Here is a 26,197-nt window from a genome sequence, read left to right on the forward strand (position 1 = left end):
AGTTGTCAATTTGTTCTAAGCCCTCTGACCAGCAATACAGCTTGTGCAGTGAGCCATTGCAATTTGCCAATCATACAAAAGCTTGTTAGGTGCACTTCACCCAATGATGTCCAGGTGGAACAATGCCTGATCAGGTCACCTTTAAAAAGGCCTTAATTCAACACTTTGGTCACTGCAAGAAAAAAGCCACACCAAGTTAGTTTTTCTATGAATTCCATAATGCCTCAAATGTCATCAGATGCGAGGGAGAGGACCATTGGCATGCTGCAGGCAGGCATGTCATGTCCCAGCGTTGCCAGTCACTAAGGAGTAAGCCACTCCACTGTGTCCTGACTTCAGCAGACCGTCCAGGATCCGGTCACCCTCGAGTGATTACACCAGAGCAGGACCGACACAACAGACTAGTCCATCTGAGAGATGTTTCAGATCTGCCTCCCGTACTGCTGCTGAAACTGCTGGCAGACAAAATGCATCAGTGACAGGACAGTGAGGCTCCATGCTGCTGGCCTTAGAGCAAGGCGACCTTTCAGAGGCTCTCTGCTCACACCTCCTAGACGTCACACCCGACTGGCTTGGGCCAATCAGAGGCTGTGATGGACTCTTCAGCAGTGGCATCAGGTCCTCTTCATGGATGAATCATTCTTCAGCCTGGTCCACGCAGATGGGAGGGCCAGAGTGTGGAAGAGGAGGTGTTGCATTTCTTTTTTCCATCAGTATATATAAATATTTTTGCTTTTAATTAGAAAAATATCAGGATATTTTTTCAGAGTTTCAGAAATTCAAATCAAAGTTTATTAATCAAATGCACAACAATACAGCGTGCAGCAGTAGTTGCTGGCAATGAAATGTCTTTTCTGCGAGCTCACAAAAATCACAAGAATCACAAAAATCACAAAATTAATGTTACGAAAATAAAGTTACATAATAATAGATAATAATGTAATAGAAATTTAATAAAACTCAATATGAATAGAGCTACTATGTGTCCATGGTGTATGCAATATATTATGTCCAAGTAGTGCAGTATGCTGAATGCAGTGAAAACTGTATATCCATGTAGCCATTACAGGTGATTTGCTAAAGGAGCTGCAGTCTTATTGCCTGGAGGAAGAAGCTGTTCTGTAGTCTGCTGGACTTCGACTGAATGCTTCAGTACCAATTATCAGATGGTAGGTGAGAAAACAGTTTATGACTGGAATGACTGGGGTCCTTGAGAATGGACCTGGCCTTCTTAAGACATCTAGCTGAGTAGATATCCTGGATGTTTGGTAGCTCACAGCTGGTAATGAGCTGCGATGAATTCACCACCCTCTGCAGTACTTTGCGATCCCGGGCAGAGCAGCTCCCATACCAGGCAGTGATGCAACCAGTCAGGATGCTCTCAATAGTGCACCTTTAGAAGTTGGCCTGGATATGTGACAGCATGGCCTGGATATGTGACGGCAAATTATAACATATCATTTCACACAGACATGTTATCATTCTTTCCAGCCATGCTGTCAGGGCCCATGATACTAGCCCAAAGTTCACTGGCGTCTGAATAAACTATGTGGAAGTTTCTGGCAGGAACACATTGTGAAGTATTTGGGCTGGCTGCTTTGAGAATGTTAACCTTATATAATATAATAATCATAACAATATTTTCCAGAAAAGTAGCTTTAATTTTTTAAGTATTCACTGCAGCATTAAAATGGACGAAGGCTGATATGCTGCTCTACCCTCTCTGGTCTGCAGCACATTTACTAGCACACCACATCAATGCTGCATCAGCTCCTGAGCAGGGTCACTCCTTGCCTTAACAAATCCTCACAGATCAGGTGATGCCTATTTCCCCACTAACCAAAACATAAGCAATAGGAGCACACTAAGTCACATACTGTATGACACACACTATAGATGTTATTGTTCCAGTTTCGTCACTTACAAATTAAGGAGTTATCAATGCCTTTGTGTCATGTAATCTATAAAATGCCACATTAGGTGAACTTTATTGTCATGTTTCATGGGTTTAAGTGGGCTGTAACGAAGAGTTTTCCAGGACCCTATGCAGACGATAGAATCTGAAAGGAAGTGCAAGAAACTTGTGGAGGAGATGGCGAGGAACTGGGCAGGTTGAGGAACATTGGGGCGTGACGACGGTGCACTGGTGCTCAGAGGGGCCTGGTCCAGGCGAAACAAGTCCAAGGGAGTCCAGGGGGGAAAACAGGGGCGAAGTCCAATAGTCCAAATACCAGGAAATCCTGAAGAGATGACAACAAGACAAAGTTAAAACTGGAACAGGATCCAGTGCAGGGAGAGGGAAAAAAAACAGGGGTGATGAGGCCAGGTGCTCTGAGCCCCTGACTCAGCTGGTTGGAGCCTCCGATAGGAAGCCTATGCTCTCAAGCCCCAGGCATAGGGCGACTTGGTGGTAGGTGGGCCTCCGGGAATCCGTCTTCCAATGCAGAGCCCGGGATACGGTGAACATCTGGCTTTTTAGGAGGGGCAGGATAGGAGAAAGGTGCACATGATCAAGTAAAACGTGAAACATCCGGAGCACCCTTAAGAGGAGGGATTACAATCGTGACATGGGCAGCACAATCCCACTGTGAGAACACATTAGATGTGGGAAAAGGAAAAGCTGCTTTCAAACCAACAGCCAGAGATGTCTTTTCCGCAAATGTCTCCTAACTCCAGCATTATGACTCCTGCAATAAAAAACAGTGTAAAATACGAGTTCTAGTAAGAGAGGCTTTTTTATATTTTGGAAGTGAGTCATTATGACTGAGTTTCTTGCCAAAGTATAAATTAAGTGAATGGCTGTGCATTATGTTTTTTCTATAAGTGCAAATAACAGAGAATTGACTCAGCTGTTGTATTTACTGGATAGCATATTAGTAAACTTAAAAGTAATTATATATAGAGTGCCTAGCAAAAGTATCCTATTTTGTTGAATTACAAGTGATAAAAGTGATCACATTTATGGGCGAAAAAGTGAAATGTCAGCAAAAACTGCGAAGAAAGAATGTGAATAACATTTAGCATTCACTCCCGAGTCAATTCTCAGAGCACAAGAAGAATACAGAAAAGGCTTTGACAGTATTAGAGCCACAAATCTTTAAGATTTGTAAAAACTTTACACTTTAGAAATATACAATATTTACTTTTTTTTTCTTTGCAAGCTTGCTCTGTCAAGGTGTATGGGAATCAGTGAATATTTTTAATCAAAATTACAAGATAAAACTGAGCACTCTTGTGTGTAAAAGAAGTTAGAATATCAGCATAAATGACATAAAATATGTTGATTTCACATAGTATAATTATAGTATACTGTATGATAGAGTGAGATGGAAAGAAGGAGGGAGATGGATATACAAGTGAAAGGCAGCAACACAGGAAAAACAAGATCCAAGAAACTATTCACTGAATTTTAACCAGATTTTTAAGGTAAATAAATAATGTTTTCATATAATAATTCTAAGAAATCCAATGCGTTTCTTTTAAGGCTTGTAAAATCACACACAGTAGCCAAATGTTATGAAAATCTTATAATGGTATAATTCCCGATGTGTGATATACCAGCAACGTTCATAATATTTGCAAATCTAAATTTTTGAAAATCTAGCACTTAAAAGTGAGTAAATCAAATCTAGTGAAAATCCTTATGCCAGGTGTAGTGGTTTTGTGATTTTACTGAGACAATTATTAATTGTAGCAGCAATCACGAGGCTTTTAGAAAATCAATCGTCAGAACAACTAACAATGCACACACACAGATTCAATACACGAGACACATTTATTAAACATAAATTGTGCACCAAAGATATATTGTACCAGTCTGCCTGGATACAGGCAGCAGACCTTATTGTGAGGGTTATCAATATACAAGGTATATAATCTCGAAGAGATGCAAACACAAAGAGATACACAACAGAGAATATATTTCAATATATCGTTCGGCTATACCAAATCGCTAATCAGTGTTATTACCCACTGTTACACTAGACACAGAAGTAAATACACTACTCATGAATTAAATTGATAACAACTTGTGTTGAGGTAACAATTAAATTCTCGAGACTCAATGTAGGACATGGGGTTTACTTATCCACTGTGTATGGATTTGAAATTTCCCGGCACGAACACCAAACCAGCTGACAGGCTCTGTTGCAACCTCTGTTCCAGCAGTGGTCCAATAGGCATTGTTCCGGCGTCCTCTGGCTACCGGCCAACCAATCGAGGTGCAGCTCAGAGTAGGATGGGCAGAGGAATCTAACTGCAGCGCGCAGGGCAGTTGTTGCTCCCAGGGATCTACCAGCAGTCCGGCTGACTAGTAGAAAGTCTCTATGCACAGAGTGTGACTGCGGGTCCTCCCAAGTCATTCTTTTGCACGGGAAGAAACTGGTTCGTTCCCAGTCCAGCGCTGCTTCTGAATAAGCTATTCAGGTTGTCAACGAGGGTCCAACTGTAGGCTGCCGTTGATCAAGCGGAGCGTCTACGTTGGGATCCTCGGCCTCGTGCTTAGAACAAAGTCCAAGTCCCAGTGCAGACAACAGCGGATGTCACGTGATTGTCTCTGAGGGTGTGCGAAAATGGCCAAGGAGAACTTGAACCTGAACTTGTGCAACCTTTTTGACCAAGACACAGATGTGTGTTGATTGGTTGAGAGTTTCGTGGGCATTGGAGACCCACATGATGTTACCATGCCCTGCCAGTCCTTGATTGGTTGTCCTTCTGGCACTCCCTAGACAGATAGGTGCCAGGGATGACCATTGATCATGATAGCCAGGCTTAGCTAAGTGCATCCCCATTTGGGAGCTGTCCCTTATCAAAAGAAAACACCTTAAATCAGCCTGCATGAATAGCTTCTCTGTGGCTGCACCACAGAGATGAAGAGAGAGATGGGGCCTCATTTGTGAAAGCACAACAACACTTAATTCTGTCTTATTAACAAGCATTGCCGCTAAACAGGTTACTAAATACTATTCTTGGGCTTGTTTATTACCTGTCATATATAGATGTTTGAAAATCCATCAATTTATCCCGTACTGTAAAAGGTTGTGGTTCTTGGTGATGTTAATACACACAAAAGGTTACCCTTTTAAACCTTTTAAGAGTAAATTTGACATGCTCCTCTTTCATAGCCTCTGATTTGGTAAAGAAACATTTACTAGTTCCTGTACATTAACACCTGCTTTAATTAACATAATATGTAATGCAAAGTGATTTTTGAAATGATCAGAAATATAAGAAAATATATATTTATTTTTGAAGGAGATGTGATGGTAAAATCCTAGCTCTGTTTTTTTTATTCTCAAATACTAGGATTGTTAACAAGGATTAAAGCCCAGGAGTATGTACAACAAAAGTGTTTCTGATCCTATTGGCTTGCAACACAAGTGGTAGAAAAGAAGGTTGTCACAGTTTTGCAAAACACATATTATTTAAGGTCTTTACACACTCCTCCACACTCTCAGTATATCTTTGCTTCAGGTTAATTTCTGCTGTGAATTTATGGATAAACCTTACAATAACATCATAGGACAGGCAACCTACAGTATTTGATCCTCAAATTAATCAGGGAACAGGAGAAGTGTAGGAAGACTGTATTATATAAACCTATATAAAGGATGGAATGTTTAACTCTTACGTGTCAGGCCTGTGCTGTGTGGTTTTTCAAAATTCAACCTGTAAAAGATGTCGTTATTTCTGCTGTGAAATTGATACTATACATGGCAACTGTAAAATAGCTCAAATCTGTGACCATATTTTTAACTCTCAGAAAAATCATACATTTAAAGTTTAAAATGACCATTTTTATGAGATTCAAAATAGTTTTAAAAAATACTCTTGGAGCTAATAGGGAGATTATTATAAAAGTCTTCTTGCTTAACTTAGAGCGATCATACTTTGCAGCCTACAGATAATTGAGAAGGTCTGGGAGTTGGTGTCTAAGAGAAAATAAGAAAACCTGTTTTCCTCTGCAGAAATTACTAAGCAATCTGTTATGCAGATTGATTGTGTTCATCTATTGGGGCATTTTTACCAGTTGGCATTGACATGTGATTTCTCATAGTATATTCTTATCCAAGAAGAGTATAACTTGTATTGGGGTAAAATTAAAATTTAAGTGACAAGCTTGTTTCATGTCTGAATGAGTTTACCTTTAGTTCTTCCTTCTTTGTTCAGATCAAGTGCTGCCAAGTGGGAAGTGAAGCAAAAATTGGCAAAAAAAATCGCAGGGTCAGAACAAATTGGCTGCTGTGTACTTAAAACCTTATGTACATGCTAGACATTACCCAAGTCTGACTGTATATTGCTTATAGGTGTAAAGACTTTTTTAGTACATGTACAAATAGACAATGAAGACAATAAGACTGAGGTGAAGGAAGTAGGCCACTTTCCCATGTTGATCAGTGAATGGTCAATCAGGTCTCACTTACAAGGAGCACTTAACTGTAGTGGTCAGATGGGCCTTGTTAGACAGGCCAAGAAACAACAGAGATTTTGCCATGCTGAGAATCCCTAGTAAAAATAATTGAACAAACTAATAGGTGGTACTTTTGAAAAACAACACTAAAGAAGTTTGGCATGTCGTCACATATCCACCTCCGCTCCACCCGGGACCGCAAAATACTGCAGAGGGTGGTGAAGTCAGCACAGCTCATTACCAGCTGTGAGCTACCACACATCCAGGATATCTACTCAGCTAGATGTCTTAGGAAGGCCAGGTCCATTCTCAAGGACCCCAGACATCCCAATCATAAACTGTTTTCTCTCCTACTGTCCAGTAAACAGTCTAACAGATTATGGAACAGCTTCTTCCTCTAGGCAACAAGACTACTAAATAGCCAAGCTGCAGTTTCTTCAGCAAACCACCGTAATGGGTACATGGACATACAGTTTTCATTGTGTTCAGCATACTCCACTACTTGGACATTATGTACTACCTGGACACATACAGTATCAGCTCTATTTATATTGAGTTTTGTCTGAGTTTATCTTATTAAATTTCTATTGTACTATTATTATGTAAACTTATTTTGTAATTTTTATGCTACAACAAAAGCTTGCTTTTCAAAAAGTCCTTTACTGAATGTCAATGTCACTTGAGCAAAATAATTTAATAATATTACTAATATTTACTGTAAATAATCAAACTGGTGTTTATTATCCTTCAGTATGAATATTACCTTTATACAGTATATATATATATTACCTTTAATATTTTTGTTTTTACTACCATTCTTGTGCTTATTTAATAAAGAATCCCAGGTCACTCTGCATAGACCTAATGCACATCATCAATAGCAGCAACAGAATAATAACATCAGTAATCAAAATGACTTGCATTTTTCTAGTGCTATCAGAGAATCAAAAAGATAAAAAATGACTTATAATTTACTTATTATGTTATCTAGTTGTAGATTGGAACATTCACCTGTGTATCCATTCAACACCAGCAGCTAAGTGGCAGATTATGACCTGATTGTATTCTAACATTTGTACTTAAAGAAAAAAGATATGCCATTGATAGCTCATTAACGTCTAGCATTGAGGTAGGTGTATACCCACTTCTAATGAAGTACCCATAAAAAAGTATACTGCCAAAAAAATATGAGCTACTGTATTATTGCAAAGAACCTCTCGTTCAAAACAATAACACAGCACTTTTTATAAGGGTGGGGATCATTCCCAGAATTGAAATGTGGCACCACCTTGATGTTATAATGGGTGTGCATTGTCATGGCACCACCTACATAAGAAGAAAATTACTTCACCAATGCTCTGGGTCCATTTCCTGGGGTGCTATATGTATGGAGTTTGTATGTTCTCCCCATGTTTACATGGGTTTCCTCCCACAGGTCTGATAGGTTAATTGCCTTCTGGGGAAATTGCCCATGATGTTAGTGTGTGTGTATGTGCCATCCAGGATGTATCCTTGTTTGTGCCCATTGCTTGCTGGAATAGGCCCCCAATATTGGATAAAGTGGTTAGAAAATGGATGGATGGACAAGTAGTCAGGACCTCGGGTCTCCACCAAAAGACAATCCTTCCTGTAGCACAGTGATGCACTTTTCTTTGGCAAAGTTATTATGGTAAATTAAAAACTTGACATGGAGACAAGCCTGGTCTTGTACATCACCAAGAACATGATACTGAAGACTTTCATATTTTTCATCACAGATGGATTGGAGGATTGTGTTGTGACTGGAGAAGCGTTTCTTCTTATAATGTTTCAAATTGTGTTTCCTCAAATAGAGTAAAAGCTGCATGTACTGTCTTATACTACTCTTCTGTTTATCTGGGAGACACAAGTCAATCTATTTCTTATTTGAGGCAAATTACAGAGTTGAAACAGTTGTCTTTGTTTTGTTTGATTTTTTGGGATGCTGGTTCTTAAATTTAATTTTCAGTCATTTAAGTTTACATAATCAGCCTACCTTATCAGAGATAATTGTACTTGAAGCCATCCTGAAGCTCAAAGGCATAAACAGAATTTGGAATCCATAACGCCTGTACAGAGCAGCAATATTATACTAGTAGCAGATGGTAAGAGTCCTATAAAATGTTATGTGCTTGCTTATGTGTTTTCTGTTAACATTTTAAGATATGACTTGAAACCTAGGGTCTTCCTGTTTTGTTTAAATTCTCATATTAAAAATCTTTTGGCATCAAATTTACACAGCACACAAGATTTTTAAAGGAAAATAAACTTTAAAAATTAATTTTGCTTTTCCCTTATTCTCTCATATCAAAGCGCTTTCCATCACTAAAGAAAACATGCGTCTATTTCAGATGAAACTACAGTAACTAAAGTTCACTCTTTATTATTTTCTTTTATGTACTGTACAGTATATGATTTTCATTCTGCTTTAGTTTTAAAAACTCTAAGAAATAAAAAAGATATTCTTCTGCACTTTGGACTGGTTCCATAGATTCTATTTTTATTGGTTAAATATATTTCTGAAATGTGCACAACTGTTTAGAGGAGAATAAAACTCCAACATCTTATTCACTGTTTCTGACACTGAATTAGGGAGTGTTGTTAAAGCTTTCCTCTGCCAGACCTGGTTTGTCTTGGTGCTATTGAATACATAAATACAGTAAATCAATATCATTAATGCAGTGTCTGGGAAACAACTTAGATGTTACACTTTATTGAATTACTAGAAGTCTTGTAACAAGTTACTGCAATGATGGTGTTTCAAGTAATGAAACAAATATACAGTAATTACGTTTCTTCCTCTCTGAACAACATGAGTTTTCAATCAATAAAGGGGCCTGCCGCTCTCTCTCTCGTTTTCTAAGTTGATGCCTTTAGCAGCAAAGCCACTTGATTGCACATTGTCTAAATAAGAAATAGGTAAATAATGTTTCAGATTATAAATCACATGGTTAATAAAGTTTAAATTGATTATTGATTATATAAATAAAGAATCATGGCTGACTTACTGTGATTAAGTCAGAATTTCAATATTGGCTTGGAATGATGTTCATTCACTTTTCAGCTTTTGTTTTACCCTGAGCTTCACTGACCTCACAGCCTGTATTAAACTGTGAGGCCTGAGGTTCAATGATGACCATTTAAAACTCAGTGGAATAAGTCATAAATCAATGGCTTGTAAAATTATCATCTGGACCGCCGAGAGTGAAAAGCTGCAGCTGGCAGAAATGTCTGTGCTCTAATTTAAGATGCCGGAGAAATAATGAGAAAGGTGAAAAAACGGGAAGAAGCATCATCTGAGATGAGAGAGAGCATCTTGAGCTGAGGGCCTGTCACCCTTCAGTGAAAACTGGCAGTGGAAGTCATTCATACTGAGGTACTGAGGTAATTAGTCTTGCACCTTTGTAAAAACAGAAGGCGCTGAGTTTTGCATTAATGTGAAAAGGTTAAAGAGTTCTGCCGAAAATAGAAAGTGATAAAAAATTGTGAAACAGGATCATGCACTCCGTTAAACAAATGGATCTCATTGGAGGCCTTTGGGCAAGTTCTGTTTTATTTATTTGATTTTTTTTTCTTTTAGCCCAGTATTCTACTGTATATCTTTCAGTACAGAGACCAACATATGAGATAACTAATTGAGTTTTAAGGAGTATGTTTTTCATTGAATACTCTGCAGACCATAAACTGGGATCTGTATTGCATTTACAACAGAATGTAATGTGTGGAATGTTCTTGAAGAGCAATCCATTCATCCAAGCTTCTAACCACTTCTTCCAATTTAGGGTCTCAAGGTGAGCCAGAGCCTATCCCTGCAAGCAAGTGGCGCAAGGCAGGACACACCCCGGACAAGACACCAATCCACTGTAGTCCAGAAAAGCAATGTTTTGAATAAATAATTTTGATGACCTGGTGACAAAGTTTTCAAAATAATTAGTTCAAATACTGTACTTCTATAATATATAATAGTTTAGTCTGACCCAAAAATCTATTCTATTTCTGTTCCTTCAGCCTTACTAATGATCTATGCTGTCATAAGGCTTAATGGAGCAATATGTACTGGCCAATTTCTCACAGAAATATATTTAACTGGAGGAAGTGCTTATACTAGGAAGTACTGGCCTTTTTTTCCACAGAAATATATTGGCAGTAACTGGAGGCACTACTTGCCCCAGCAAAGTACTGGCCTTTCTCTTACAGAAATATATTTTACTAGAGGCACTGCTTGTTCTGCTCATTCTAAAAATGTAGATCAGTTACAGGATTAAAAAAACACTTTTTTCAACTTGATGCTGGGAATCCCTTTCCCAGCTACACAAAGTACATCTGGAAGTTTCATGCTCCAAATAGTATTACTGTATGTAATGTGTTTAACCTAATATGGTTATGTGAAAGGTCATAAATTAATTTCACAATCAATTTTAATTATGTGCAATTCACTTCAGATGGGAGTGAGAGCTTATATATATTTTTTGCAACTGACAGTAAAATGAGGTAAAGAAAGACATTAAAATTTGCTTCTTCTCTGTTAAAACTGACAGATTTTTTAGTTTAAAAAATATGAACAAGGACATCTGCTGTGTACTTTGAATCTTCTAAATTTGCCATCTGTTAAGTTTTAACCCCTTTTCGATTGCACTACTTATCACTTCACAAAAGACAGAAACTCGCTTCCTTAATGTACAGCTGTTCAGTGCCCTCCATGATATTCTGAGAGTTATGAGTGCTTTGAATCTCTTAACATTTCTGAAGACTAATTCCTTTTAAACCCTTGATAATACAGATCACAGGAAGAAACCATGAGGAAAACCCACTCTCAGATGTTTCACTAGCAGATTATCATCAGAGTAAGCCTCCATGTGACACTTTCAGCTGTGTATGAAAGTGAATAAAGAGGCCATGTTTGTGTTTTCTTCAGTTTGTTTTCTTTCAGCATGGTGTATGCTGTATCCTTTCTCCCCCACTGCATGGCGTAAGAGCACAGCTTAGAGACAGCACAAAATGCCTATAGCTGTCATTAAGTGAACAGGCAATGAATAGAAGAATACTTCTGAATTAGTTTGACATCAAGAGTGTTTTGTGATATCACCTTTGGAGTTTGATGCAGTCTGTTCACTGGGTTTGTATAGATCAGTATGGACTTTTTTTCTTTCTTACTTTGGTGATGTCACGATTATAGTCCCCCCTCCTTAAGGGTGCTCCAGCCCTTCACTTTAGACTTAATTCTGTGCACCTGATTTTCCCAGCCCACCTTAAAAGCCAGGCGCTGACGCTTATCCTGGCTCTGCATCTGGTTTCTGTACCGTGCGAGTCCGGGACCTGGAAGCGCCTGGTCCTGTTAAGATTTTAATCTCTGTTCTCGTTCCTGTTCCCTGTCCGCCAGTTCCGACCCGGTTCATGGTTTTAATTCCTTGTTTGGATGGATCTCCTGGCTATGGACTTACTCTTGTGTTTTTGGATACCCGCTATGGATTACTCTTTTGGATTGTTTGCCTCGGCCACACCTCCCCCGTGCACCAGCGCACTTTGGACACGCCCCCCCTGTTTTCAGCCCTGTATTCCTGCATGACGTTTTCCTAGTGTTTCCCCACTTCTTCGGATTGTGTCGTCCGCATAGGGTCCGGAAAGAACTGTTCATTACAGGTGAAAAGATAGGAATACAGTATCTGAACCATTTTGACTTTTGTATTACAACTTTTGATTACATGTACTATCTGCAGTCCTATAGTAGTTTTCTCTAAAAATTAAGTTTCTATTCTTTCAAGTATTATACTGCAGGTCATACCTCATTTTCTGTACTAATGAACCACAGCAACAAAACATTATGGGCAGCTTTATAGTTTCTCCCAATAATTTAAAAAATACCTACATTTTATTCTTGAGTGTAGTACTTTGTTTGTGTAGCCCTATATTTTTGTGTGAAAAACAAATCATATTCATTTCTAACTAACCCAAGAGCAAAGATCTTTTAGTGGTGTTACTTTGATGATAACACAGACCTGGTGGAAGAGTGTTTGCTTCTAATGATAAGATAAGATAAGATCACTTTATTAGCCATATACAATTTATTGCATTAAGAATTTGTCTTTTCGCATATCCTAGGGGAGAGAGAAGCTTGGGGTCAGAGTGTAGGGTCAGCCATTTATCCAGCACCCCTGGAGCAGTTGGAGTTAAGGGCCTTGCTCAGGGGCCCAACGGAGTAGGATTTCTCTGCCGGTGGCGGGTTTTGAGCCGGCAACCTATTGTGCTGATAGTAAAATAATTATTAAGGTGTGATGATGTCATTAAAGTCAGAGATTGACTTCATTGTGTGGTACAGAGCGGAGCTCAGTCACTCCATACAATTAGTAAAGAGAGAAGAGTCATGAGTTTGGTTTAAAATCAAAAGAAATACCATATGTACAGAAAATGAGGTTTTCCTGTGTGCTGTCTACATCCTGCCCTCAGAATCCCCCTACTACAATGAGGGAATTCTCCCTAGTCTCCACACGGAGATCGGTCACTTCCAGGGCCAGGGAAACATGCTGCTCTGTGTGACCTCAATGCACGAACAGACACACTGGCAGACTTCACCAGCACACAGGGAAACACTCACGTATTCGGACAATCCCCTCTGTACCACACACCGGTCACCTCACACAGGTACAGCCATGACACCACAGTCAACAGCAATGCTCCAGCTCTGTCAAGGGCTGGGCCTGTACATCGTAAATGGCAGGACTAGAGGGAGCTCTCTAGGCAGGTTAAACTACAGCTCAGCTTTGGGCAGCAGTGTGGTGGACTACGCCATCACCGACCCGGACCCCTCCTGTATCAGTGCCTTCACTGTCAGGCCACAAACTCCCCTCTCTGACCACAGCCAGATCACAATTTACATGAAGATAGCACACCAGCACAGAGACACACTGATACAGTCCAGCCTGCTGTACAACCTCAACCAGGCGTACAGATGGGACACAGACAACTTAGACAGATACCAAACTGCACTGGACGATGATGAAATCCAGACACTGTTGGACACATTCCTAAACACTCTGTATCAAACCAACAAGTTAGGCATAAACTTGGCCGCACAAAAACTAAATCACCTATTTCACAAACTAGCATCAAAATCTAAGCTAAAAACAACTAAATAAAAAAAACTACCAAAAAAACAAAAGCAAAAGAAAAGTGGTTTGATACAGAGTGCAAAAACATCAGAAATGCACTACAAAAAGTCTCAAATGAAAAACAAAGACAACCACACAACACAGATCTGCGCCTCAGGTACTGTGACATGGTAAAACTTTACAACTACATGCTAAAAAAGAAAAGAAACACATACATAAACAAACAACTTACGGTAATTGAGGAGTCACTAAATCAGAACTGTTTCTGGGAGAAGTGGAACAATTTTATATAAATCAAAACCAGAAGAAATGGCCATCCAAAATGGAACAATCTGGCAAACATACTTTTAAATCTCTATCAAAAGAGATCTCATCATGACAGCTGGATGTTTTCCCGAGGCCTGGAACCAAGGACTGATCATGCCCATCTATAAGAATGGAGATAGACTTGATCTCAACAACTAGCGGGGCATCTGTGTGAACAGTAACCTGGGGAAGGTATTCTGCAGTATCCTAAATACACAAATACTGGCCTTCCGTACCGAACACAATGTCCTGAGTAAGAGTCAGATTGGATTCTTACCAGATCACCGCACATCTGATCACATTTACACCCTACACACACTGATAGACAAACATGTACACCAAAAACACAAAGGAAAAATGTTTTCCTGCTTTGTCGATTTAAAAAAAGCATTTCATTCGATTTGGCATGAAAGATTGTTTTATAAACAACTCCAAAGTGACATAGGGGGCAAAGTGTACGACATCATTAAATCAATGTATTCAGTGAGCAAATGTGCAGTGAAAATTGGAAACAAAAGGACCAAATTCTTCACCCAAGGCCGTGGGGTGAGACAGGGCTGCAGCCTGAGCCCAACACTGTTCTATATCAACGAATTAGCAGGAATGTTGGAAAAGTCTGCAGCCCCACACTACATGACACAGAAATCAAGTTCCTGCTCGATGCAGATGACCCGGTCCTGCTGTCGCCCACAGAACAGGGGCTGCAGCAGAGCCTGGCACTGCTGGAGCAGTACTGTCAGACCCTGGTGCTGACAGTCAATCTGGAAAAGACCAAAGTTATGGTTTTCGAGAAAAAAGCCAGACCTCAGGGAAACAGGTACAAATTCACACTTAACAACAACACATTGGAGCACTCATCTAGCTATACATATCTCGGTCTCACCATCAGCTCATCTGGGTGTTTTGATCTGGCAATGAAGCCACTGAGGGAGAAAGCACTCAGGGCATTCTACACAATAAGAAGGAAGCTCTTCAACATCAATCCACCACCAAGAATTTGGTTCCAAATATTTGAAAGTGTAATCCAACCCATTGCCTATACGGCAGTGAAGTGTGGGGTGCCCTCACAGACCAGGATTACACTCAATGGGACAAACACCCCACAGAAACTCTGCACATGGGGATCTGTAGAAACATCCTCCGTGTGCAGAAAAAAACACCTAACACAGGTGCAGGGCCGAATTAGGCCAGTACCCACTATTGATAAACATACAGAAAAGAATATTAAAGTATTGGCTACACCTAAAAAACAGCGACCAAAATTCCTACCACCACAAAGCCCTGCTGAGCCAAGAGCTGAGCCCAAAACAGAGACTCCTGAGCCAGCTGGTCCTGAGGCTCACTGACCTGAGCCACACCAACACTAACCAGAATCAGGACAGCACTGCTAGAGCAACAAAACTCAGACTCAAGCACATCACAGCACAGATCAAACAGCAATATCTCACACACTGGGACACACACACACAAACACAACATAAACTGGAATGCTACAGAACCCTAAACAGACAATACACACTAGCCGAATATTTGACCAAGATAAGAAACAACAAAAAGAAACAGACCGTGAGGAAGTACAGGCTCAGTGACCACAGTCTGGCCATAGAAACTGGGCGACACAGGCAGACCTGGCTGCCCAGAGAGGACAGGCTGTGCTCCCACTGCCAGCAGAGAGAAATAGAGACAGAGGTGCACTTCCTATTGCACTGTGACAGATACTCTGGGATTAGAGAAACATTCTTCCCTGAATTCAGAAATCTAGTCCCAGAGTTCCCACACCTGCCAGAATCACAACAGGTCCCAATCCTACTGGGAGAGGGAGGAGGGAACTCAGTTGAACTGGCAGCCCAGTATGTGATCTCCTGTCACAGCCTGAGGAACAGTGAGTCTGTCTCCCAATAATGCTCTTTCTGTCTACAGTATATACAAATATTTTATAATATGTCTTTATTATAAATGTCTCTAATATGTCTGTAGATTTTATTTTACTTCTATTTTTTGTTTTGTTTCATGTGAACTTCATTATTTTATTTGCTTTGGCAACACCGATTGTACCCATCGGTCATGCTAATAAAGCACCTTAAACTGAATTGAAATGAATTGATGACAGGGGTGTTAGAACATAAACATGCAAATCGTTTTTTCACCAGATGTGGTTTTCTCAGACAGCGAAAAACTGGGAGAAACATTGCATGTTTTGAAATGTTTTGATAGTTGTTCTTTTTTATTTTTAATCATAAATGTTTCAGTATGATGTACAACATGATCTTTTTAAAGTGTAGGAGTTAATAAAGGATATTATTCATATAGTTAAGGGAACAAAAAGGGGGTCTTTGCTGTTACCACTGCTGTCTCATAGTTTTGCGGTCAATTCTGGACAGGGACACCTTCTTTGTGGAGTTTGCATATACTCTCTGCTTTTGTGCTGCTTTTTTGCAGGTGATCCAATTTTCTCCCATCTTTCAAAGACGTACAGGTTAGGTTTATTGGTGTTTTGCATTTGTTTATCCAGCTTTTTGATAATACGTGGAAAGTGACAAAGCTGTATTTCTATTGACTTATTTCACAAAATGACATCTTATAAGAATTAGATTTTTTTTATTTCCATTTTCTTAAAAGGACTGTTTATGTTTCGCCTTTTTACCTGCCTACTATGTCATTCCTCTTCTGTCCCTTCAGTCTGAATGCAGTATGTGTAAAAACAAGTGTGTATGCCATCTTATAATTAGGAGTGTTATATGACATTAAAGAGCATTGCAGTAAAAAGCTGTAGGAGGACGACATACTGTATTATTTATGCCACCAAACATGAATTCTTTATTTGTATGAGCATGATGTTTGCTCGTGAATATAGAAGTCACTTTTTTAATGCACAAGTGGGGCTACTTTAAGCACCACTACTTTATAGAATTTAGATAAAATCATAATGAATGCTTTAGAACTGCCTGGTCTGTGGTTTTGTTAATCTGAGGATCTTGAAAACAAATTTAAGATATTGATATTTGATGAGAATAAGACTAATCTATATCTTGTTTAGCACTTTTCATGACACATCTTCTCATAGAGCTCAGTCTGTACTTAGTTGAGCTCCTTTACCAATTGAATCATTCAGAAGGCTCACTAAATGGTGTATATTTAACCAAAGTCTGGGAGAAATCTAATTCTAATCTCAAACATCTACTGTCCTACAAACAAATACTCCCTGGCTGCACACAAATCTGCATGCATCTTTTCTGGCATCCCTTTCTCCATCCCATCTTATCCCAACTTCACCATTGAGCAGACTCCCTTGTTTATTTCTCATAAGTGAGGGGGTTGTGAGAACACTTACTGTATCTTAAGTGAGCACTATCATTTCCTGAACCAGGCTAGTTAATGTCAATATATAAAGTACACCATCTCTGTATATTTATCAGCCTTTTTCATTGTTATTGGATTTTGACCAAAATACTGTAAGGTGACATTTCATGGACACTCATTAGATCTTGAATTTGTTTATTTTTTGTTTGTTTGTTTTTAGTTGATAAATTATTTTCATTTTCACACTCACTTCACTTATGTGGATATTGTTTCTTACTATAAACAGTATTGCACAATTCTCCTAACATGTGATGGATCAAACTGTATCCAAAATTCAATATGTACCATCTCTAAATTTGAACTCTATTACTCTATCATTTGCTGAGTTTTGTTGATTTCAGTGTTGCTATTGACATATTGACATCATTTTTTTTAAATCAATACTTTGTTGGAAGTTAGAAACAGTAAATTTACTTTTAACCTTGTACTATTATTTAAATGGATAGGATTGGCACATCTATTTCCACTAGCGCAACAATGCTCATTTGAATTATTGATACGCTACAAAAGGAATCTTTGTACTCTATCTTGTATCTTTCTTACACCCAAAGAAGGCTCCACAGCCGAAAGGTTGTGTTTTCTTTCTTCTCTTTTCAGCATGGAATAAACCTATTACTTGTTTATTTAATCTGTTTTAATGCTTTGATTTCCGGGGTAATCTTTTAAGGTACTAAATAGACTTCATTATGTCCAAAATGTCCAAAATTCAGTGTCCTGTCTACTAAAACTACTCACTTTCAGCAAATAATGTAGAACTTAATAATCTTTAGCAGACTGTCTATGACGTTGAGAGCAAACTTTATGGCTTTTCTGCTCACATGTATACAATTCGTGGTATAGCTCCAGATTATGTCAAGGAATCACTGCACAAATAATGTATAGTACAGCTCCTAACCTGTTGGCTGATTCAAGCCTTGCTCTTCAAAACATCAGACTCCACACAATGGATGACACAGATGTCTCACGTGTACAGTAACTTCATGTTTCTTTCACTCATTACTAAATTCCATACACTATCTCTCTGTGACAGACCTTAAAACCTGCTTAAAGATCTGGGGTGAGTTTCCCGAAAATGATGAATCTTAGAGACTAACGAGCAACTTTACGATGTACGTACGTAACGTACGAGCTACTTTTTCGTGGGTTTCCCCAAACCCCTCTTAATCGTTCATTTAACGAGCGAGTATAAAGTACTTCTTTATTAACCCCTCCCCTGAAGTCGCTTAGCAAAAAGCATCACAAGTCGATTGAAAAACAATCGATTGACAATACTTTCATTATATGGTGTCGGTTTTGGTCCTTCAGTGGGGTGAAATAAAGTTGTGAAAAGGAATATGAAGCAAACATGACATCATAATTTAACAACCATTTAAGCGAAAGCGTATAGATAGGCACAAAATGGGACTCTTATTGTAGAGAAAAGAAAATAAATGACCGTAAAAGAAAATCAAGTTTAACTGCGTGAACAGTGTTTGGGTCCAGCACGACGTCTTTGATTTAAAGCCATATTTTTTGGTGCGGTGCCATTGTTAAGAATCACAGTGTTTCATGAGAAAAAAATGTTGTTATTGTTTAACATGAAATGGTATTCGAACTTTAAATATTGTATCGACTGCGGGTTTCGGTACGGAATGGAGCAGGCGTGGGACTCAGGGAATGGGGCTGAACAACACATTTATTAACTCGAATCGGGAAAGGTACACACACAGAGACAGGGGTTACAGCACTGCACCTACACTAACATACACACACACGAAGGGAAGAGACTGTATTCCAGACTCCGTCCCACTATATAGTCCGGTAGTCCCAGGTACTGTTCTCAGCCCGCCCTGCGTGGCACTACATTGTAATACATGTTACATGTCTCATGTTCTTTATGGAATTTAAATACAATTTAAACCCCACCCCAAAAGTACTAAAAGAGGGAGTATTATTAAAACATTTGACTTTGACATTTGACATGAATATGAAATTTACCCACAATGACTAATAAATTCATTACTGTAGAAATAAATGTTATTTTTTTCAAATTTCCTCTTACATAGTATAACAAAATATCAAAATCCTTAATATAAACTCTTAGTATTCTATATTTCCAGAGAATTCCCATGACATGAATTGAATGTGCTCCATCTGGCGATCTCTGTCACTAAGGTTGGCGCAAGAGGTGGCCAGTTTAAGAAGCACTTAGTAATTAACAAGTGGATCAGGGAGCACGTAGATTACGAAGGATTTAACGTTCTACTTTAGTTACGGAGGTTTTGGGAAACACTCGTAAATTAACTATCTTAAGAGCGAGTTTACGATGTTCTTAGCGCTACGATGCTTTTGGGAAACTCACCCCTTATTAGTACAGCTTTTAGTGTGTTGTTTAGTCTTACTGTTGACTTTACTAAGTCAATTGTGTGGACTTTTTTTCACTTTCAGGTTCTGTTTTGTATTGTACAGCTGTCTGAGTTTCTTAAAAAACCCTCAAAAATGTATTATTAATCATTCTCCTGTCACAATGTGTAGTTTAGGACCCTACGCAGACAGTATAATCCGGAAGTGACTGGAATAAGACTTCAAGGGAAACACAGCAGGAGCAGGACAGGATAACAGAGAGGGGGACATGACGTCTGTGATCTGGTGCTCAGGGGGCGTGGTGCAGGTGAACAGGTTCAAAACAATTTAAATACGGAAACCAGGGTACAGTCCAATATCCAAAACTGGGAGGTCCATCCAAGACAAAGACAAGAGTAAAAACAAGAACGGGGACATGGAGCCAGGAAGTTAAAAATAGACTGACGAGGCCAGGCCCTCCGAGCCCCAGACTCAGCTGGGTCAGGACACCAATAGGAGGCCTATGCCCTCAAGCCGTTGACATAGGGTGACTTGAAGCTAGGTGGGCCTCTGGGTGGCCGTCTTTCAATGCAGAGCCAGGAGCAGTGAGAGCGCCAGGCTTTAATAAGGAGGGACAAACAGATGGCAGGTGCACATAATCAACTAAAATATGAAAGGGCCAGAGCACCCTTAAGAGGAGGGATTACGATCGTGGCATCTCCAAAGTCTGATAACATTTCTTCATTTGCATTCCACAGCTAAGCTTTTAAATACTTGATGAAAGTTTGTTTTTAATGTGATTTCCCAGGTTTCCAAATGTTTTATAGGCATCTTTCAAGCATACATTTTACATAATTAAAACAACAACACAATAATATACAGTACATCACATATTTACTATGTCATGTTGAGCACTTTACTAAAAATTAAGTTTAAAACAATGAATACCAAAGGCCAGAGAATGAAAGGTCTTTCACTACATGATCTTATAGAAGAGTAACTTCTTAGTTGTACTGTTCTGCAGTAAAATACTGTACTAAATCAGTACAAAATATTTTTGCAGTACTTATCTGTCAGCTTACAAAAGCCCCTATATCTGCAGCGCATATTCCCTATAAGGCTGCCAGACTGATTGCTAGAGACAATGATAGATTGTTGCTCCTTCTACTGTACCAACACTTGCAGAATTCCATTCTCCTGATCTCACACCCTTGTGCCATCAGATTCCTACAAATGACCGAAATATGTAACAAAGTTAACAGTCACAGTCAATCGGCAGATACCTTTGTGTAAACTCGCAAATGCTGAATATAACTATTGAAGATTTGTATTAATTTCTCCAACCATTCTAATCTTGTTAGAAGGATGCAGTGGGGAAGAGAAATTCGGTGCAGCCACAGGACAGGGAAAAGCATTTTCTCATTATGTCTTATTGCACTGGGAACAATCTGCCCCCTAATAGCTCAGCTTAATGAGTGCTATGATAAACCTTGGCTAGTTTATTGGCAGGGGTAGAATGTCTGCTGTGCACTGGAGGTCATTTGTCATTGGGTAAGAAGAGCTGGCCTTTGTTGAAGCCGGAGTTAGATAGTGTCTCTGGGGAGGAAAGAAAATGAAAGCCTATAACATCGTTTACAAAGGAAATCAAGTTTAATTGTCCTTCCTTTGTCACGGGTAATGAAGTTGCTAGGGTTATATATTCAATGATCGTGTGAAGTGAACACCTTATAGATTTATTTTAAAACTTTGAATCTCAAACTGAATGGGTGCTTTTGATATATAATTCTCTCAGTTGACTTATTTTAGATTAAAGTTTTTTTTCCTGTTTTACTTTTGCAAGCACATCCTACGATTCCTGCTATGACTGGCTGCTCTGTAGTAGGTTGTTAAATGTAATCATTCTGGAGAAAATAACATTGCAGAACTGGAAATCACTGGACAAGAGCCACAGACAGTGTAAGAGATTTGATTTTTTTTTTAAATGTATTGTGATATGAGGTGTTTTTTTCTTGTTGTATTGGGCATTTTTCATTTACATTTTTTAATAAAACAGAGAATGAAAACACACTTTTAAAAACATCCTTTTAATCTCTTCCCCACCAGTAGTATACTGTAAACATTTTTAATTGCTTGATCTCTTGCACACTGAATAAACATATAGACAACTCATATCCAAAGCCTTTGCATATGTAACGCAGTTCTATGGCCAGTTAACATTTCACCACCTCTCACATATCAATTTGACATGCCAGTCGATATTGAAGAAGTTCTCCTAGCAGAATCGTGATCTACATCAGGCAGCTGTTCAACATTTTAGGTGAAAAATATCTTCACTGCTACCTTCACCCAAATTAAGTAAATATCTTCCCTATCATCAGATTATTTTAAATAATCCTGCTTGTCAGAACAATTTAGCAGCCAGTATATCTGGTAATTATTTAATGAGCATGTCACAAGATAATTTGAATCAAAACACTTGATTATTATAATGTTTCTATGTGGTTATTAAGAGCAATATTTATATCAATTTTTTGCCCCATTTTCTTGTTTTCTTACACACATACTTTATGATATACTGAAGATCCCTTCTTTTCTTTTTTTCATTTGTATTGTTCTGAAAAAGCAGCAAAGGTTCTTAAAATAAGTTTTAGAATGTCATATACTTATTTCATTTTAATAATACTACAATAATGTTTTGCTTTATGCTAGCTTGCTGGGATTTTTTAAATTTCTAACAATTATTTTTCAAGAGAAGGGCTCCAAGGTGGTTCAAACAATTGCACAAATGTGCATGATTAGAGAGCAGGCTGAGCTGTGTAGATGATAACATCAAGTCTAGATTACGTCATTAGGCATCCAGGCTATTCTGGGGATGCTGTTCAAGAGCAATCCCAGGGAGATATCCAGCACCTAGAAAATTACAATGTTATTAGTGAGAGATGTTCTGCTCCTCCAATTGGTACTAACTCTCCCTGAAGTCAGTGTGGTGCACAGCATGTCAAAATGTCTAACAAGTCTGAAGGACAGGCATGTCAAAGGAATGCATGCACTGGTCCTCATTTTTACGAGACACAGGGCTCGTAATACGATAAAGTAATCCATCGTTAAGGATTCCAAATAATAAATACATTTTAAAAATTACACTGAAGTTTTCCCTAGACTGCAAACCATTGGTACTTTTTCATGTGACAAATTAGTCTTGATTGAGTGATTATATACTAATTAGCTTGTAATTTTTGGTTAATAGATGCCTAATGCTTGTTTTCAGCAATTATCCATGATAAGTTCAGCTCAAATCAGAGAAATCATATTTTATTCATGGCCAAATATATTAAATACTGTATATTCATACTTATAAAATAATGTTGTTTAACTCCTAGACTATCTTATGATCAATTCTGTTACTCATACCATATTGATCACTCAAAATGTGTGACAAAATGTAATCTAATACACATTCTTATGAATGGATAAGTATCTTGTCTGTGATGGTTAATGGACAGCCGTTCCTCGACAATGAATAAAATGTGTTTGACATTTTCAAAAACAAATGATGGATCCAATTAATTTGCTACTGAGCATAATTTCTTCACAATATAGAGTATTCTTCAGATCTTTTTCATCAGTTTCTTTGAGTTTTTATAAGAGACCTTACTCTTGTAGATTTGGGATTTGTCACATCAGTGCTTTCTAGCATCCTGCCAGTGACCTTGAATCACTCATGCCCAAATACATAGAGTCCTGAGCCTGCAGTAAGATTCTTTACTTCCCCCTGATACACTGTAGAAAGAAGAGAGACACTCACCATGTGGCAGTCTGTTCTTGTAAGCATCAAGAACTTCTTTTACAGAATAAAGGAACAAAAAATATTTCATTATTTTCAAATGCTAAAACTCACCCAGGAGTTTGGGCAAAGCAATACAGAGAGATGTGAAAGATCACACTACTACTGTACCTCAGTGGAGGTCTCATTCAGTACATCAAAGGTAGATTGATTCAGAAAGGTGTTTTCAGATGTTCTGTGTCTAATGCAGAAGAAAGCAAAAAAATGTTGTCTGTCCATGTTAAGTTTGTGCACAGAGACTTGCCATAATATTGTAGATCCCCTCTCTCCCTACTTGCTTTGTTTGAGATTCTATAAGACAATGAAAAGAGTACTGTATAAATGTATGAAAAGACAAGTATAGTTTTGTTGTCAAATTCTTGGTGCTGGAAGTCTTTTAGAAATGTGTTTTCCTTTTTGGTTTTCCCTTGATTTAATTTAATTTAATTCTCTTCTCAATAAACTTTATATCTAGTTTAAGGATACTAAACACACCTGTCCAACAACCTTATCATTCACCTAAAAACAGAAAGCCAGGCTGTCTCTCAGTTATTTTAAAATTAGTGTACAATCTCTACCTAGTGCCTTAGCTCAGAAGATAATGTGAAGCGTTGAGGTCATGTCATTCTGAAAATCATACTGCTTTCCTTATTGTCAGTTTAATGAAATAACAAAGGGGTCAGTTTTCCTATTTTCTCTACGGGAATCTGTTCTGTAGTAACTAAAATGTGGGAGGGTTCTTTCTTCCCTTTTGCAAGGACTTTTCACCTCCAAAACATTGTACGGGGGCCCTTCCAATACCCTCCAAAACTACTTATTATTATTAGCTTCCTACACTGGCATCTTTGCTTCCTACAGTGGCTTTGTCCCTGACCTCTACAAGCGATACATTGACAACAGTGGAAGTGGCGCCACATGTTCCAATGACCAGCTTGAGTGCTTTCTGCATCATTTCACCAACTTCCACCCATCCTTCAAATATACGGTTAACATATCTTCCACAACTCTTCCAGTTCAAGACATAAACTTCTCCATCAACTACCCCCAACTCTCCACTTCGTTTTATTACAAACCCACGGATCCACACAGCTATCTCCTGTATAGCTCATTTCACCCCAAACATACTAAAAACTCTCTCCCTTTTTCACAGTTCCTTCGGCTACGATGATAATGCAGCGACGACATTGACTTCCAGGACCAAGCCCTCAAAATGTACTCCTTTTTCATCAACAGAAGATACCCCGGCAGTATTATTGACAGGGCCCTTGCCCGAGCCAAAAGCACCCCTCGGACCATCAACTCAATCAGGAACCCCCGCCGTAACAACCGCATTCCTTTGGTACCATCCCAACACACTTCCTATCCCCAGGACTATTAACGACAACTTTTCCATCCTACAGGATGATCCCTCCATTGGGGCCCTCTTTTCGGACAGCTCCATCATCTCATATCGCCAACCACCTAATCTGCGCAACCTTCTTGTTCACAGCTCTCTTGACCGCCCTCAGCAACCATCCACACCAGGCACTTTCCCTTGCAACAGAGCTCACTGTATCACCTGCAAATACACATCCACCACCACACTCATTCAAGGCCCTTCAGGACAATTCTGGATCACCCAGACAGCATCTTGTACCTCCAGCAACCTTATTTACCGTATCTCTTGTAAAATGTCCAGCCATCTACATTGGAGAAACAGGAAGGAGACTCGGAGACCGTTTCAGAGAACATGCTAGGGCTGTGAAGATTAAAGATCTCTCCAAGCTCATTGTTTCCCATTTCACCTCTGATGGCCATGACCACTCTAATCTCTCCGTCTGTGTTCTCAAAGATGGTTTTCCGAACTCATACATCAGAAAGACTACAGAAACCAAAATTATCCTGCAGCTAGGATCACACATTCCCCCTTCTCTTAACGAAGACTACATTTCTTCTAAATTTTCTCCATTCATTGAAGGTTTCATTTCACACCTCTCTACACCTATTCTGACTTCAAACCTCTTGATTGGCCTCTCTTTCTGTCCCCTGCTCCAGCTTCTCGCTCCTCCTCTCTCCCAGCCTTTGTTCTTCCACTACATTATCTTTGCTTACTGCCTTGTCTTTCTCACACCTGAAGAAGGGTCTACGGCAGAAACGTGTTTTCTTTCTTCGTTCTTTCAGCATGGAATAAACCTATTACTTGTTCCGTTACAGCCTATGCATGCTGACACAGCTACCCACCTGAACTACTAATTATTATTATATTCTGCAATACTACATGATATTTGTAGATTAATTTCATAATTAATTTCCAAGCATTTCCTATAGCCTATTTACCCCTGCAAATGATGAACCTGCAGTACCTGTTATTACCTTGATGAGGGGATAGATTTGTTTTTCCTAATGCCAAAGCTGCACTCAGAGATACTAAATTCTTAAGCAACTGTTTGATGATCTTATATCTTATGCCACCATGCCCTTTATGAGGAACATATTATTTTTGTTATGAAGCAGTTATCAGCTCTCTAAAAGTACTCATAGATGATTTAATAGTACTTGCCACCAGAATATAAGCTATATTTTCCAGTATTGTTTATATTGTCTTTAGTCCTTTTGTTATTTTATTCTCAAAGTTCAGGGGCTATTTTTAAATTGTGCAAATCATGAGCCAGGTCAATTATCTTTTCATTCTTAGAAGGTCTGTCCTTTACTGCAGGATAAAGCCTCTTATATCATAAGTCATAACACATTTGGTTATGTACAAAAGCAAAAACAAATACTCAAGCAGACCTCATGAGCTTCTGTCTAATTCATAAGGCCCTGCCTTGTTTTCAGTGCAGAGTAAACTGTATAAGTGCAATCTTTACCATGTTA

The sequence above is a fragment of the Lepisosteus oculatus genome, chromosome 5, assembly GCF_040954835.1.
Source record: "Lepisosteus oculatus isolate fLepOcu1 chromosome 5, fLepOcu1.hap2, whole genome shotgun sequence".
Lineage (NCBI taxonomy): Eukaryota > Metazoa > Chordata > Actinopteri > Semionotiformes > Lepisosteidae > Lepisosteus > Lepisosteus oculatus.